This window comes from Arachis stenosperma, chromosome 4 (assembly GCF_014773155.1).
Source record: "Arachis stenosperma cultivar V10309 chromosome 4, arast.V10309.gnm1.PFL2, whole genome shotgun sequence".
Classification (NCBI taxonomy): domain Eukaryota; kingdom Viridiplantae; phylum Streptophyta; class Magnoliopsida; order Fabales; family Fabaceae; genus Arachis; species Arachis stenosperma.
This window is the reverse complement of record NC_080380.1, coordinates 105,097,345-105,111,681: the sequence shown is the minus strand read 5'-3', so window position 1 is coordinate 105,111,681 and position 14,337 is coordinate 105,097,345. Positions and strand designations below refer to the sequence as shown.

Genomic DNA, 14,337 nt, shown 5'->3' with positions numbered 1-14,337 from the left:
TACTACACCAAGCTTATTTTCCTTTTAGTTTGAGATCCGGTTCAACTAATTCCATCAACTACTCTTCATTCTGTTGAGTTTTGCTTTTCCTTGTTTAATTCCTACAGATCCAATTCCCATTCCCCTTTTATTTTTCAAGTCATTTATATTTCTTACTTTAAGATTCTGCAATTTACATTTCTTGTGTTCTAAGTTTCTGCCATTTAATTTCTTGTTCTTTAAGATTCAGCACTTTTATTTTCTGTTCTCTTTAATTTTCTGCAATTTACCCTTCCCATTTTACATTCCTTGCAATTTAGTTACTGCCAATTACAAATCAATCAACCAATACTTGATTCGCTTGACTAAATCAACCACTAAACTAAAATTGCTCAATCCTTCAATCCCTGTGGGATCGACCTCACTCCCGTGAGTTTTATTACTTGATGCGACCCGGTGCACTTGCCGGTGAGTTTTGTGTCGGATCATTTTCCGCACATCAATGTCACAGTATAGAGATTCCTTTATGTGAGTAGAAGAAGAAGGGAATAAAGAAAGGAGAATCCAAACACAATGGTGAGGATATGGACAGAGATTTTGAGATGAAGAGAAGTGTTAGTAAATGAATAAATAAATAAAATAAGATGAGAGATAGAAGTTTTCGAAAATAATTTTGAAAAGGAGTTAATGATTTTTGAAAATTAAGATAAGAAATAAAATTAAAATTAAAATTTAAAACAATTAATTAATGAAGAAAAATTTGAAAAAGAGGGAAGTGATTTTCAAAAATTAGAGAAGGAAAAGTAGTTAGTTGGTTTTGAAAAAGATAAGAAACAAACAAAAAGTTAGTTAGTTAATTAAAAAAGATTTGAAAATCAATTTTTGAAAAGATAAGAAGATAAGAAGTTGGAAAAGATATTTTAAAATCAAATTTTTGAAAAAGATAAAATTTTTGAAAAAGATATGACATAAAAGATAAGATAAAAAGATATGATTAAAATTAAAATTGATTACTTTACTAACAAGAAACTAAAAGATAAGATTCTAGAATTTAAAGATTGAACATTTCTTAACAAGAAAGTAACAAACTTCAAATTTTTGAATCAATCATATTAATTGTCAGCATAATTTTTGAAAATAAAGATAAAACTAAGAAAAATATTTTTGAAAAATATTTTGAAGGATTTTCGTAAATTAATAAGAAAAATGAAAAAGGTTCAATTTTTGAAAAAGTTTTGAAAAGATAAGATTTTTAAAATTTGAAAATTTGACTTGACTTATAAGAAACAACTAATTTTAAAAATTTTTGACTAAGTCAACCCAAATTTTCAAAATTTTGAGAGAAAAAAGAAAAATATATTTTTTTATTTTTGAATTTTTAATTATGAGAGAGCAAAACATAAAAAATGACTCACAACATGAAAATTATGAATCAAAACACATGATGCATGCAAGAACACTATGAATGTCAAGATGATGATGCACATCAAGAACATATTTTTGAAAATTTTTGATGCAAAGAAAACATGCAAGACACCAAACTTAGAAATCTTTAATGCTTAGACAATATGAATGCAAAAATGCACATGAAAAACATCATACAACACAAAACAAGAAAACATCAAGATCAAACAAGAAGACTTACCAAGAACAACTTGAAGATCGTGAAGAACACTATGAATGCATGAATTTTCGAAAAATGCAAGAACAATATGAATATGCAATTGACACCAAACTTAAAAGTTGACTCAAGACTTAAACAAGAAACACAAAATATTTTTTATTTTTATGATTTTATTATTTTTTTGTATTTTATTTTATATTTTTTGAAAAAGATATAGGAAAAAGGAAGTAATGAATTCAATGTCCTCAATCAAAATCCTATGAATTAGACATGGCTTAATAGCCAGCCAAGCAGTGGCGGAACTTAAAACAAAATTTTGGGGGGCCACATAGAAGATAATTGTCAAAATGCTTTTGATATGGACCCATTTAAGATAAGTTCCTCTAATCTAATCTCTCTGGTTTGGGTGATATTGCCAAATTTAAAGCCGTTTTTCAGGGTCTCGTTATAAAAAATTAAGGTAACTTTTTGAACTTTTAAAGGTTACATCTCACTTTTTTCGTGATTCATTAAAGTAGAAGAATTATCTACAGGTGTTGATACTGTAAAAATTATATGTTTTTCTTCTTAAATATTAGCCTTCCTCTTAAAAAATGCATCAATTCTTTAATTTTTCATTATTATTTTATATAAAAATTTGAATATATATCCTGTAAAATATTTAAAGAAGAAGTTAGAAGGACAAATATTAAAATTTATAATATTTATTGAATTTTTTTATCAATTTATACAAATATAATAATATTATTACTTATTGAATATTCTATTATTTTTTATTATATAAAAAGTTAAATTAAATAAATAGTAAAATATAAAATAATATTAAATTAAATAAATAAAAAATATCTAATTTTTATATGTAAACTTAAAGATAGAGAAAGTGTTATTTATTGAACTTATTGAGTACTTTAAGTCATAATAAAATATTTAAACCAATTGAATTATTTTTTATCTTTGAAAAAGTACTACTAATTTTTTTATAAAAAGTTTGGGGGGCCATGGCCACCCCTTGTCTGAACTAAGCTCCGCCACTGCAGCCAAGCTAAAACATGTTATATGAAACTCTATAATTCATTCTTGAAAACTCTGAAAATTTTCGAAAATAGGTGATAAATTTTTGAAAGATTTTTGAAAAATTTTTGAAAATAAAACAAAAAAGAAAATTACCTAATCTGAGCAACAAGATGAACCATCAGTTGTCCAAACTCAAACAATCCCCGGCAACGGTGCCAAAAACTTGGTGGACGAAATTGTGATTCATACTTAAATTGTTGTTCGAAATTGACTCCCCAGTAATGGCCCCAAAAACTTGGTGCTCAATACCATGGTCTAAACATAATTTCACAACTTCGTTCAACTAACTAGCAAGTGTACTGGGTCGTCCCAGTAATAAACCTTACGTGAGTAAGGGTCGATCCCACAGAGATTGTTGGTATGAAGCAAGCTTTGGTCATCTTGTAAATCTCAGTCAGGCGAATAATAAATGGTTATGGAGTTTTCGAATAATAATAACAAATAAACTGAAAATAAAGATAGAAATACTTATGTAGATCATCGATGGGAATTTCAGATAGGCATATGAAGATGCTGTGCTCCTTCTGAATCTCTACTTTCCTACTGCCTTCATCCAATCCTTCTTACTCCTTTCCATGGCAAGCTATATGTAGGGCATCACCGTTGTCAATGGCTACATCCCATCCTCTCAGTGAAAAAGGTCCAAATGCTCTGTCACGACATGGCTAATCATCTGTCGGTTCTCGATCATGTCAGAATAGAATCCCTTGATTCTTTTGCGTTTGTCATCACGCCCAACAATCGCGGGTTTGAAGCTCGTCATAGTCATTCAATCCCAGAATCCTACTCGGAATACCACAGACAAGGTTTAGACTTTCCGGATTCTCATGAATGCCGCCATCAATTCTAGCTTATACCATGAAAACTCTGATCTCACAGAATGGACGGCTCGGTTGTCAGGCGAGGGCAACCATGCGTCGTGCATCAGGAATCCAAGAGATACACACTCTAGCTTTCTCTTGTAGAACGGAAGTGGTTGTCAGGCACGCGTTCATAGGGACGGATGATGATGAGTGTCACGGATCATCACATCCATCAGGTTGAAGTACGAGTAGTATCTTAGAACAGAAACAAGATTGAATTTGAATAAAAGATAGTAGTAATTGCATTAAAACTCGAGGTACAGCAGAGCTCCACACCCTTAATCTATGGTGTGTAGAAACTTCACTGTTGAAAATACATAAGTGATGAAGGTTCAGTCTTGGCCAAATGGCCAGCCCCCAAAATGTGATCTCAAGATCCAAAAATACAATCCCAGATCCAGAATTGGTCAAAAGACCCCATATACACTAGTAAAAAGTTCTATTTATACTAAACTAGCCACTAGGGTTTACAGAAGTAAGTAATTGATGCAGAAATCCACTTTCAGGGCCCACTTGGTGTGTGCTTGGGCTGAGCTTGAACTTTACACGTGCAGAGGCTTCTCTTGGAGTTGAACGCCAAGTTGTAACGTATTTTTGGCGTTCAACTCTGGCTCGTGACGTGTTTCTGGCGTTTGACTCCAGAATGCAACATGAAACTAGCGTTGAGCGCCAGTTTGCATCGTTTAATCCCGAATAAAGATGAACTATTATATATTGCTGGAAAGATCTGGATGTCCACTTTCTAACGCCGTTGAGAGCGCGCCATTTGGAGTTCTGTAGCTCCAAAAAATCCATTTCGAGTGCAGGGAGGTCAGAATCCAACAGCATCAGCAGTCCTTTGTCAGCCTCCTTCTCAAAGTTTTGCTCAGGTCCCTCAATTTCAGCCAGAAAATACCTGAAATCACAGAAAAACACACAAACTCATAGTAAAGTCCAGAAATGTGAATTTAGCATAAAAACTAATGAAAACATCCCTAAAAGTAGCTAGATTATGCTAAAAACTATCTAAAAATAATGCCAAAAAGCGTATAAATTATCCGCTCATCAATAGCCCGGCTTGTGGGCTTTTTTAACTCTTTATATTTTGTAAATGGTGGTTCTGATTTTTGCTACATTCCTAGTTGCTTGTTTAGCAACTTTATTTTGAAAAACAAAGTAATTTCCAAGCTCTTGGGGCTAGTTTTGGTAGCCTTTTGAGTTTGTTATTATTATAACTTGTGTTTTTCGTAACATATCTGTCTGCACTCGTCTTGGTACCTTTCTAGGTTTTGGGAGTGTTGGAACTTTCGTTGTCTAACCTCTTTGGATTGGCTTGATTCCTTTGAGCCTTTGACTGATGTTATTTTCAGTAATTTGTTTTGTTCAGACCTTGTTAGGGTCTTTATTAGGAATTACTTTGTATAACGCTAAGGTTTTCGAGAGGCCGATTTCATCATGTTGGTTTTGTCCAAGTTGTTGTTAGTAACCCTCTTTTTTGGACCTTGTTTAGGTCTCTTTCAGGGATTACTTTGTAACCTTGTGTTTTGGGCCGACTCCATCGTGTCGGACCCTTCTAAGTTATTTTGTAATCCTCTTTCTTGGACCTTGTTCAGGCCTCTTTCAGAGATTACTTTTATAACTTTTATGTTTTGGGCCGACTTCATCATGTCGGGCCCTTCTAAGTTATTTTTGTAATCCTCTTTCTTGGACCTTGTGCAGGTCTCTTTCAGGGATTACTTTTATAACTTTTATGTTTTGGGCCGACTTCATCATGTCGGGCCCTTCTAAGTTATAGTAATCCTCTTTTATATGGCTGGCCAGACCTCTTTCCAGGGATTTACTTATAACTTTGGTTATTGCGACTGGTCTGACTTCTTTACATCGACCAGTCTTTAAGTTATTTTTTAGCAATCCATTTTATTAAGACCTCGTCAGGTCCTTTCTATGGATAACTTTCGATAACTTCTTGCATTATTCTGTTTTCATCTTTGCCGATTTTGTAGAAATTGGGTTTAATCCTCATTTGGTCGACCTTTTAATGAATTTGGTTTTCATCTCTGTTGGCCTTTATCGTGATCGTGTAGTGAATTTGATTTTCACTTTCTGCCGATCTGTAGCTTTATAATCGGACCATGAATATTTCATATTAATGCGACTTGAGAATTTGTAGAAGATCTAAACAGATTTTACTCAAAAGAAAATGCAAATATATACATGTGGGAGTTTAATCCCTCTAAGTCGGGTAATTTGTAGGTGTTGGCTTGGCGCCTCATTAAAAATCCTTTTCAGGAAAAAGAATGCGCCTTATCCTAAGATCCTTTATCATCCCTAACTGTTCCGAGGGTTACCTGAAACTGGAGGTCGATCTCGGATGAGATCTTCCGTACTGGTCGTAGCTGGTGTGTCCGGCAGGTGGATGACAGCCGGAGCTGGTACGTCCGACTTATTGGACTGATGGTGCTGCTGATCCTCTGTCACCGAAGTGTGGGGTTTACCTGCAAGGGATCCGATGCTTAAGTTAGCAAGGGTATTAAGCAGGTTTTATGTAGAATCAGAGTATGAGTTATACCTGGGTGTTCCAGTGTATTTATAATGGTAAGGAGTAACCTCTCTGCAGATAAGATAGTTATCTTATCTTATCTTATCTTATCTTATCTTTGAGTGAAGTCATCTTATCTTTAGGGAAACCGCCTTTATCTTTCTGGGCTTTGGCTGCCTTTAGATTGGGCTGTGTTCCTTCATTTTGGGCCTGCTTTGGGCTCCTTTGGCGATTTGGCCGAGCTCTTTGAGAAGAGGTCGAGCATTGGCCGAGCACTTTGAGAAGAGGTTGGATAGTCTGACCTGAAGAGGTCGGTCGGCTTGTCGCTAAACATCTCGGGTCGGACAGCTTGACCCAGGGTATGAACACTAACTATAGTACCTTCTTAGGTTGCAGGTGTGCCATGACCTAGGAAGCTCTCACCCATCGAGTTTGGACAGTCTGTAGTAGCCCTTTCCAAGTACTTCTATGACTCGGTAGGGTTCTTTCCAGTTTGCTGTCAGCTTTCTTTCTCCAGGTCGAGTTACTCCGATATCGTTTCAGACTAGGATGAGGTCGTTCTCAGCAAAAACTCGCTGTACTACCTTTTGATTGTATCTCGAAGCCATTCGACATTTTAATGCTTCTTCCTTGATCCGAGCTTTTTCTTGGAATTCCGAAAGTAGGTTGAGTTCTTCCCTTTGAAGTTGGGAGTTGGCTTCTTCACTATAGTGGATCACTCTAGGAGACCCTTCTTCAATCTCTACTGGGATCGTTGCCTCCATTCCGTACGCTAATCGGAAGGGTGATTCCTTTGTGGTGGAATGTGGTGTTTTTCGATATGCCCATAGGACTTGTGGGAGCTCCTGAGCCCAGGTGGTGCGCGAAATTGTGATTCACTACACAACTTTGCACAACTAACCAGCAAGTGCACTGGGTCGTCCAAGTAATACCTTACGCGAGTAAGGGTCGATCCCACGGAGATTGTTGGTATGAAGCAAGCTATGGTCACCTTGTAAATCTCAGTCAGGCAGACTCAAATGGGTATAGATGATGAATAAAGCATAAAGATAAAGATAGAGATACTTATGTATATCATTGGTGAGAGCTTCAGATAAGCGTATGAAGATGCCTTCCCTTCCGTCTCTCTGCTTTCCTACAGTCTTCATCCAATCCTTCTTACTCCTTTCCATGGCAAGCTCATGTAGGGTTTCACCGTTGTTAGTGGCTACCTCTCATCCTCTCAGTGAAAATGTTCCCATGCTCTGTCACAGCATATGGCTAATCAGCTGTCGGTTTTCGGTCAGGCCGGAATAAAATCCATCGATTCTTTTGCGTCTGTCACTAACGCCCCGCCTGCTAGGAGTTTGAAGCACGTCACAGTCATTCAATCATTGAATCCTACTCAGAATACCACAGACAAGGTTAGACCTTCCGGATTCTCTTGAATGCCGCCATCAGTTCTCGCCTATACCACGAAAACTCTGATCTCACGGAATGGCTGGCTCGTTTGTCAGGCGAGCACTCGTTTGTCAGGCGATCAACCATGCATCGTGTATCAGGAATCCAAGAGATATTCACTAAGCCTCGTATGCTTATAGAACAAGAGTGGTTGTCAGTCACTTTGTTCATAAGTGAAAATGATGATGAGTGTCACGGATCATCACATTCATCAAGTTGAAGAACAAGTGATATCTTGGACAAAGAACAAGCGGAATTGAATAGAAGAACAATAGTAATTGCATTAATACTCGAGGTACAGCAGAGCTCCACACCTTAATCTATGGTGTGTAGAAACTCCACCGTTGAAAATACATAAGAACAAGGTCTAGGCATGGCCGAATGGCCAGCCTCCCAAAGAGGGTTCAATCATAGAAACATGATAAAAAGCTCTCTACATACAATAGTAAAAGGTCCTACTTATAGAAAACTAGTAGCTTAAGGTGTACATAGATGAGTAAATGACATAAAAATCCACGTCCGGGTCCACTTGGTGTGTGCTTGGGCTGAGCAATGAAGCATTTTTCGTGCAGAGACTCTTCTTGGAGTTAAACGCCAGCTTTTATGCCAGTTTGGGCGTTTAACTCCCATTTAGGTGCCAGTTCCGGCGTTTAACGCTGGAATTTCTGTAGGTGACTTTGAACGCCGGTTTGGGCCATCAAATCTTCGGCAAAGTATGGACTATCATATGTTGCTGGAAAGCCCAGGATGTCTACTTTCCAACGCCGTTGAGAGCGCGCCAATTGGGCTTCTGTAGCTCCAGAAAATCCACTTCGAGTGAAGGGAGGTCAGAATCCAACAGCATCTGCAGTCCTTTTGAGTCTCTGGATCAGATTTTTGCTCAGATCCCTCAATTTCAGCCATAAAATACCTGAAATCACAGAAAAACACACAAAATCATAGTAAAGTCCAGAAAAGTGAATTTTAACTAAAAACTAATAAAAATATACTAAAAACTAACTAAAAGATACTAAAAACATACTAAAAACAATGCCAAAAAGCGTACAAATTATCCGCTCATCACAACACCAAACTTAAATTGTTGCTTGTCCCCAAGCAACTGAAGATCAAATAGGATAAAAAGAAGAGAATATGCAATGAACTCCAAAAACATCTATGAAGATCAGTATTAATTAGATGAGCGGGGCTTTTAGCTTTTTGCCTCTGAATAGTTTTGGCATCTCACTTTATCCTTTGGAATTCAGAATGATTGGCTTCTTTAGGAACTTAGAATCCAGATAGTGTTATTGATTCTCCTAGTTAAGTATGATGATTCTTGAACACAGCTACTTATTGAGTCTTGGCTGTGGCCCAAAGCACTCTGTCTTCCAGTATTACCACCGGATACATACATGCCACAGACACAGGGTTCTTAAGCACAACTAGAGGGTGTCCAGGGTTCTTAAGCACACTCTTATTGCCTTGGGTGTCCAGGGTTCTTAAGCACAACCATAATTGGGTGAACCTTTTCAGATTGTGACTCAGCTTTGCTAAAGTCCCCAACTAGAGGTGTCCAGGGTTCTTAAGCACACTCTTATTGCCTTGGATCACAACTTTATTTCTTTCTTTTTCTTCCTTTTTCTCTTTCTTTTTCGTTTTTTTTTTCTCTTTTTTTTTCTTTTTTTTTTCGCTTGCTTTCTTCTTCTTTTTTTTTTGTATTCACTGCTTTTTCTTGCTTCAAGAATCATTTTTATGATTTTTCAGATCCTCAGTAACATGTCTCCTTTTTCATCATTCTTTCAAGAGCCAACATTCATGAACCACAAATTCAAAAGACATATGCACTGTTCAAGCATACATTCAGAGAACAAAAGTGTTACCACCACATCAAAGTAATTAAACTGTTATAAAATTCAAAATTCATGCAATTCTTTTCCTTTTCAATTAAGAACAATCTCTAAGAAAGGTGATGGATTCATAGGACATTCATAACTTTAAGGCATAAACACTAAGACACTAATGATCATAAGACACAAACATAGATAAACATAAGCACTAAAATTCGAAAAACAAGAAAATAAAGAACAAGGAGATTAAAGAACGGGTCCACCTTAGTGATGGCGGCTTGTTCTTCCTCTTGAAGGTCTGATGGAGTGCTTGAGCTCCTCAATGTCTCTTCCTTGTCTTTGTTGCTCCTCTCTCATGATTCTTTGATCTTCTCTGATTTCATGGAGGAGGATGGAATGCTCTTGGTGCTCCACCCTTAGTTGTCCCATGTTGGAACTCAATTCTCCTAGGGAGGTGTTTAGTTGCTCCCAATAGTCTTGTGGAGGAAAGTGCATCCCTTGAGGTATCTCAGGGATCTCATGATGAGAGGGGTCTCTTGTTTGCTCCATCCTTTTCTTGGTGATGGGCTTGTCCTCATCAATGGGGATATCTCATTCTATGTCAACTCCAACTGAATAACAGAGGTGACAAATGAGATGAGGAAAGGCTAGCCTTGCCAAGGTGGAAGACTTGTCCGCCACTTTATAGAGTTCTTGGGCTATAACCTCATGAACTTCCACTTCTTCTCCAATCATGATGCTATGAATCATGATGGCCCGGTCTAGAGTAACTTCGGACCGGTTGCTAGTGGGAATGATTGAGCGTTGGATAAACTCCAACCACCCTCTAGCCACGGGTTTGAGGTCATGCCTTCTCAATTGAACCGGCTTCCCTCTTGAATCTCTCTTCCATTGTGCGCCCTCTTCACATATGACTGTGAGGACTTGGTCCAACCTTTGATTAAAGTTGACCCTTCTAGTGTAAGGATGTTCATCTTCTTGCATCATGGGCAAGTTGAATGCTAACCTAACATTTTCCGGACTAAAATCCAAGTATTTTCCCCGAACCATAGTAAGATAATTCTTTGGATCCGGGTTCACACTTTGGTCATGGTTCTTGGTGATCCATGCATTGGCATAGAACTCTTGAACCATCAAGATTCTGACTTGTTGAATGGGGTTGGTAAGCACTTCCCAACCTCTTCTTCGGATCTCATGGCGGATCTCCGGATATTCACCCTTTTTGAGTGAAAAGGGGACCTCGGGGATCACCTTCTTCAAGGCCACAACTTCATAGAAGTGGTCTTGATGCACCCTTGAGATGAATTTATCCATCTCCCATGACTCGGAGTGGAAGCTTTTGCCTTCCCTTTCCTCTTTCTAGAGGTTTCTCCGGCCTTGGATGCCATAAATGGTTATGGAAAAACAAAAAGCAATGCTTTTACCACACCAAACTTAAAAGGTTTGCTCATCCTCGAGCAAAAGAAGAAAGAAGAGAGTAGAAGAAGAAGAAATGAGGAAGAAGGGAGTGGCTTATGTATTCGGCCAAGGAGGTGGAGAAGTGGTGTTTAGGTTGTGTGAAAATGAAGGGGTGAAGAAGGGTTTATATAGGAGAGGGGGGAGATGGGGTTCGGCCATTATGGGTGGGTTTGGGAGGGAAAGTGGTTTGAATTTGAAGGGTGAGGTTGGTGGGGTTTTATGAAGGATGGATGTGAGTGGTGAAGAGAAAGATGGGATTTGATAGGTGAAGGGTTTTTGGGGAAGAGGTATTGAGGTGATTGGTGAATGGGTGAAGGAAAGAGAGAGTGGTGGGGTTGGTGGGGATCCTGTGGGGTCCACAGATCCTGTGGTGTCAAGGAAAAGTCATCCCTGCACCAAATGGCACTCAAAATCACGTTTTGAGCCATTTCTGGCGTTAAACGCCGGGCTGGTGCCCATTCCTGGCGTTTAACGCCAGGTTCTTGCCCTTTTCTGGCGTTTAACGCCAGTCTGGTGCCCCTTTCTGGCGTTAAACGCCCAGAATGGTGCCAGACTGGGCGTTAAACGCCCAAATGCTAGCCTCACTGGCGTTTAAACGCCAGTGATTTCTTCCTCCAGGGTGTGCTGTTTTTCTTCCTGTTTTTCATTCTGTTTTTGCTTTTTCAATTGATTTTGTGACTTCTCATGATCATCAACCTACAAAAGAAGATAAAATAACAAAGGAAAATATATAAAATATAACATTGGGTTGCCTCCCAACAAGCGCTTCTTTAATGTCAGTAGCTTGACAGAGGGCTCTCATGGAGCCTCACAGATACTCAGAGCAATGTTGGAACCTCCCAACACCAAACTTAGAGTTTGAATGTGGGGGTTCAACACCAAACTTAGAGTTTGGTTGTGACCTCCCAACACCAAACATAGAGTTTGACTGTGGGGTCTCTGTTTGACTCTGATTTGAGAGAAGCTCTTCATGCTTCTTCTCCATGGTGACAGAGGGATATCCTTGAGCCTTAAACACAAAGGATTCTTCATTCACTTGAATGATCAGTTCACCTCCATCAACATCAATCACAGCCTTTGCTGTGGCTAGGAAGGGTCTGCCAAGGATGATAGATTCATCCATGCACTTCCCAGTCTCTAGGACTATGAAATCAGTAGGGATATAATGGTCTTCAATCTTCACCAATACATCCTCTACAAGTCCATGAGCTTGTTTTCTTGAGTTGTCTGCCATCTCTAGTGAGATTCTTGCAGCTTGTACCTCAAAGATCCCTAGCTTCTCCATTACAGAGAGAGGCATGAGGTTTACACTTGACCCTAAGTCACACAGGGCCTTCTTGAAGGTCATGGTGCCTATGGTACAAGGTATGGAAAACTTCCCAGGATCTTGTTTCTTTTGAGGTAATTTCTGCCTAGACAAGTCATCCAGTTCTTTGGTGAGCAAAGGAGGTTCATCCTCCCAAGTCTCATTTCCAAATAACTTGTCATTTAGCTTCATGATTGCTCCAAGGTATTTAGCAACTTGTTCTTCAGTGACATACTCATCCTCTTCAGAGGAGGAATACTCATCAGAGCTCATGAAAGGCAGAAGTAAGTCCAATGGAATCTCTATGGTCTCATTTTGAGCCTCAGATTCCCATGGTTCCTCATTGGGGAACTCTGTGGAGGCTAGTGCACGCCCATTGAGGCCTTCCTCAGTGGCGTCCACTTCCTCTCCCTCCTCTCCAAATTCGGCCATGTTGATGGCCTTGCATTCTCCTTTTGGATTTTCTTCTGTATTGCTTGGAAGAGCACTTGGAGGGAGTTCAGTAATTTTCTTGCTCAGCTGTCCCACTTGTGCCTCCAAATTCCTAATGGAGGACCTTGTTTCAGTCATGAAACTTTGAGTGGTTTTGATTAGATCAGAGACCATGGTTGCTAAGTCAGAGGGGTTCTGCTTAGAGTTCTCTGTCTGTTGCTGAGAAGATGATGGAAAAGGCTTGCCATTGCTAAACCTGTTTCTTCCACCATTGTTGTTGTTGAAACCTTGTTGAGGTCTCTCTTGATTCTTCCATGAGAAATTTGGGTGATTTCTCCATGAAGAATTATAGGTGTTTCCATAGGGTTCTCCTAGGTAATTCACCTCTTCCATTGAAGGGTTCTCAGGATCATAAGCTTCTTCTTCAGATGAAGCATCCTTAGTACTACTTGGTGCATTTTGCATTCCAGACAGACTTTGAGAGATCAAATTGACTTTTTGAGTCAATATCTTGTTCTGAGCCAGAATGGCATTCAGAGTATCAATCTCAAGAACTCCTTTCTTCTGACTTGTCCCATTGTTCACAGGATTCCTTTCAGAAGTGTACATGAATTGGTTATTTGCAACCATTTCAATTAGCTCTTGAGCCTCTGTAGGCGTCTTCTTCAGATGAAGAGATCCTCCAGCAGAGCTATCCAAAGACATCTTGGATAGTTCAGAGAGACCATCATAGAAAATACCTATGATGCTCCATTCAGAAAGCATGTCTGAGGGACACTTTCTGATTAATTGTTTGTATCTTTCCCAAGCTTCATAGAGGGATTCTCCATCCTTCTGTCCAAAGGTTTGGACTTCCACTCTAAGCTTACTCAATTTTTGAGGTGGAAAGAACTTTGCCAAGAAGGCATTGACTAGCTTTTCCCATGAGTCTAGACTTTCTTTAGGTTGTGAGTCCAACCATGTCCTAGCTCTGTCTCTTACAGCAAAAGGGAATAGCATAAGTCTATAGACCTCAGGGTCTACCCCATTAGTCTTGACAGTGTCACAGATTTGCAAGAATTCAGCTAAGAACTGATGAGGATCTTCCAATGGAAGTCCATGGAACTTGCAATTCTGTTGCATTAGAGAAACTAATTGAGGCTTAAGCTCAAAGTTGTTTGCTCCAATGGCAGGGATAGAGATGCTTCTCCCATAGAAGTCGGGAGTAGGTGCAGTAAAGTCACCCAGCACCTTCCTTGCATTGTTGTTGTTTTCGGCTGCCATGTCTTCTTCTTCTTTGAAGATTTCTGTTAGGTCCTTTACAGAGAGTTGTGCCTTAGCTTCTCTTAGTTTTCGCTTCAAGGTCCTTTCAGGTTCAGGGTCAGCTTCAACAAGAATGCCTTTGTCTTTGTTCCTGCTCATATGAAAGAGAAGAGAACAAGAAAATATAGAATCCTCTATGTCACAGTATAGAGATTCCTTGAGGTGTCAGAGGAAAAGAAAAATAGAAGGAAGAGGTAGAAGAATTCGAACTTAATTAGATAGAGTTCGAATTGTGCATTGAGAAGGAGTGATACTCCATAAATAGAATGATGTGGGAAGAGAGGAAGAAATTTTCGAAAATCAAGTGAAATATTTTGAAAACATTTTTTTAAAAAAAATTTAATTAATTTTCGAAAATCAAGAGTGAGAAAGAGATCAAGTAATTTTTGAAAAAGATTTTTGAAATTAGAAATCAAAAAGATATGATTTGAAAACTATTTTGAAAAAGATGTGATTAAAAAGATATGATTGAAAAGTTATGGTTTTAAAAAGATATGATTGAAAAGATATGATTT

General features: G+C 38.5%; 1 non-coding gene across 1 annotated transcript; it reads left to right on the top strand.

Moving 5' to 3' along the window:
- Nucleotides 1-13,279: 13,279 nt before the first annotated feature.
- LOC130978015 (small nucleolar RNA R71) lies at nt 13,280-13,387 on the top strand. The gene has a single exon (XR_009085679.1). It is a non-coding gene; the product is annotated as a small nucleolar RNA R71 (small nucleolar RNA).
- Nucleotides 13,388-14,337: the final 950 nt, after the last annotated feature.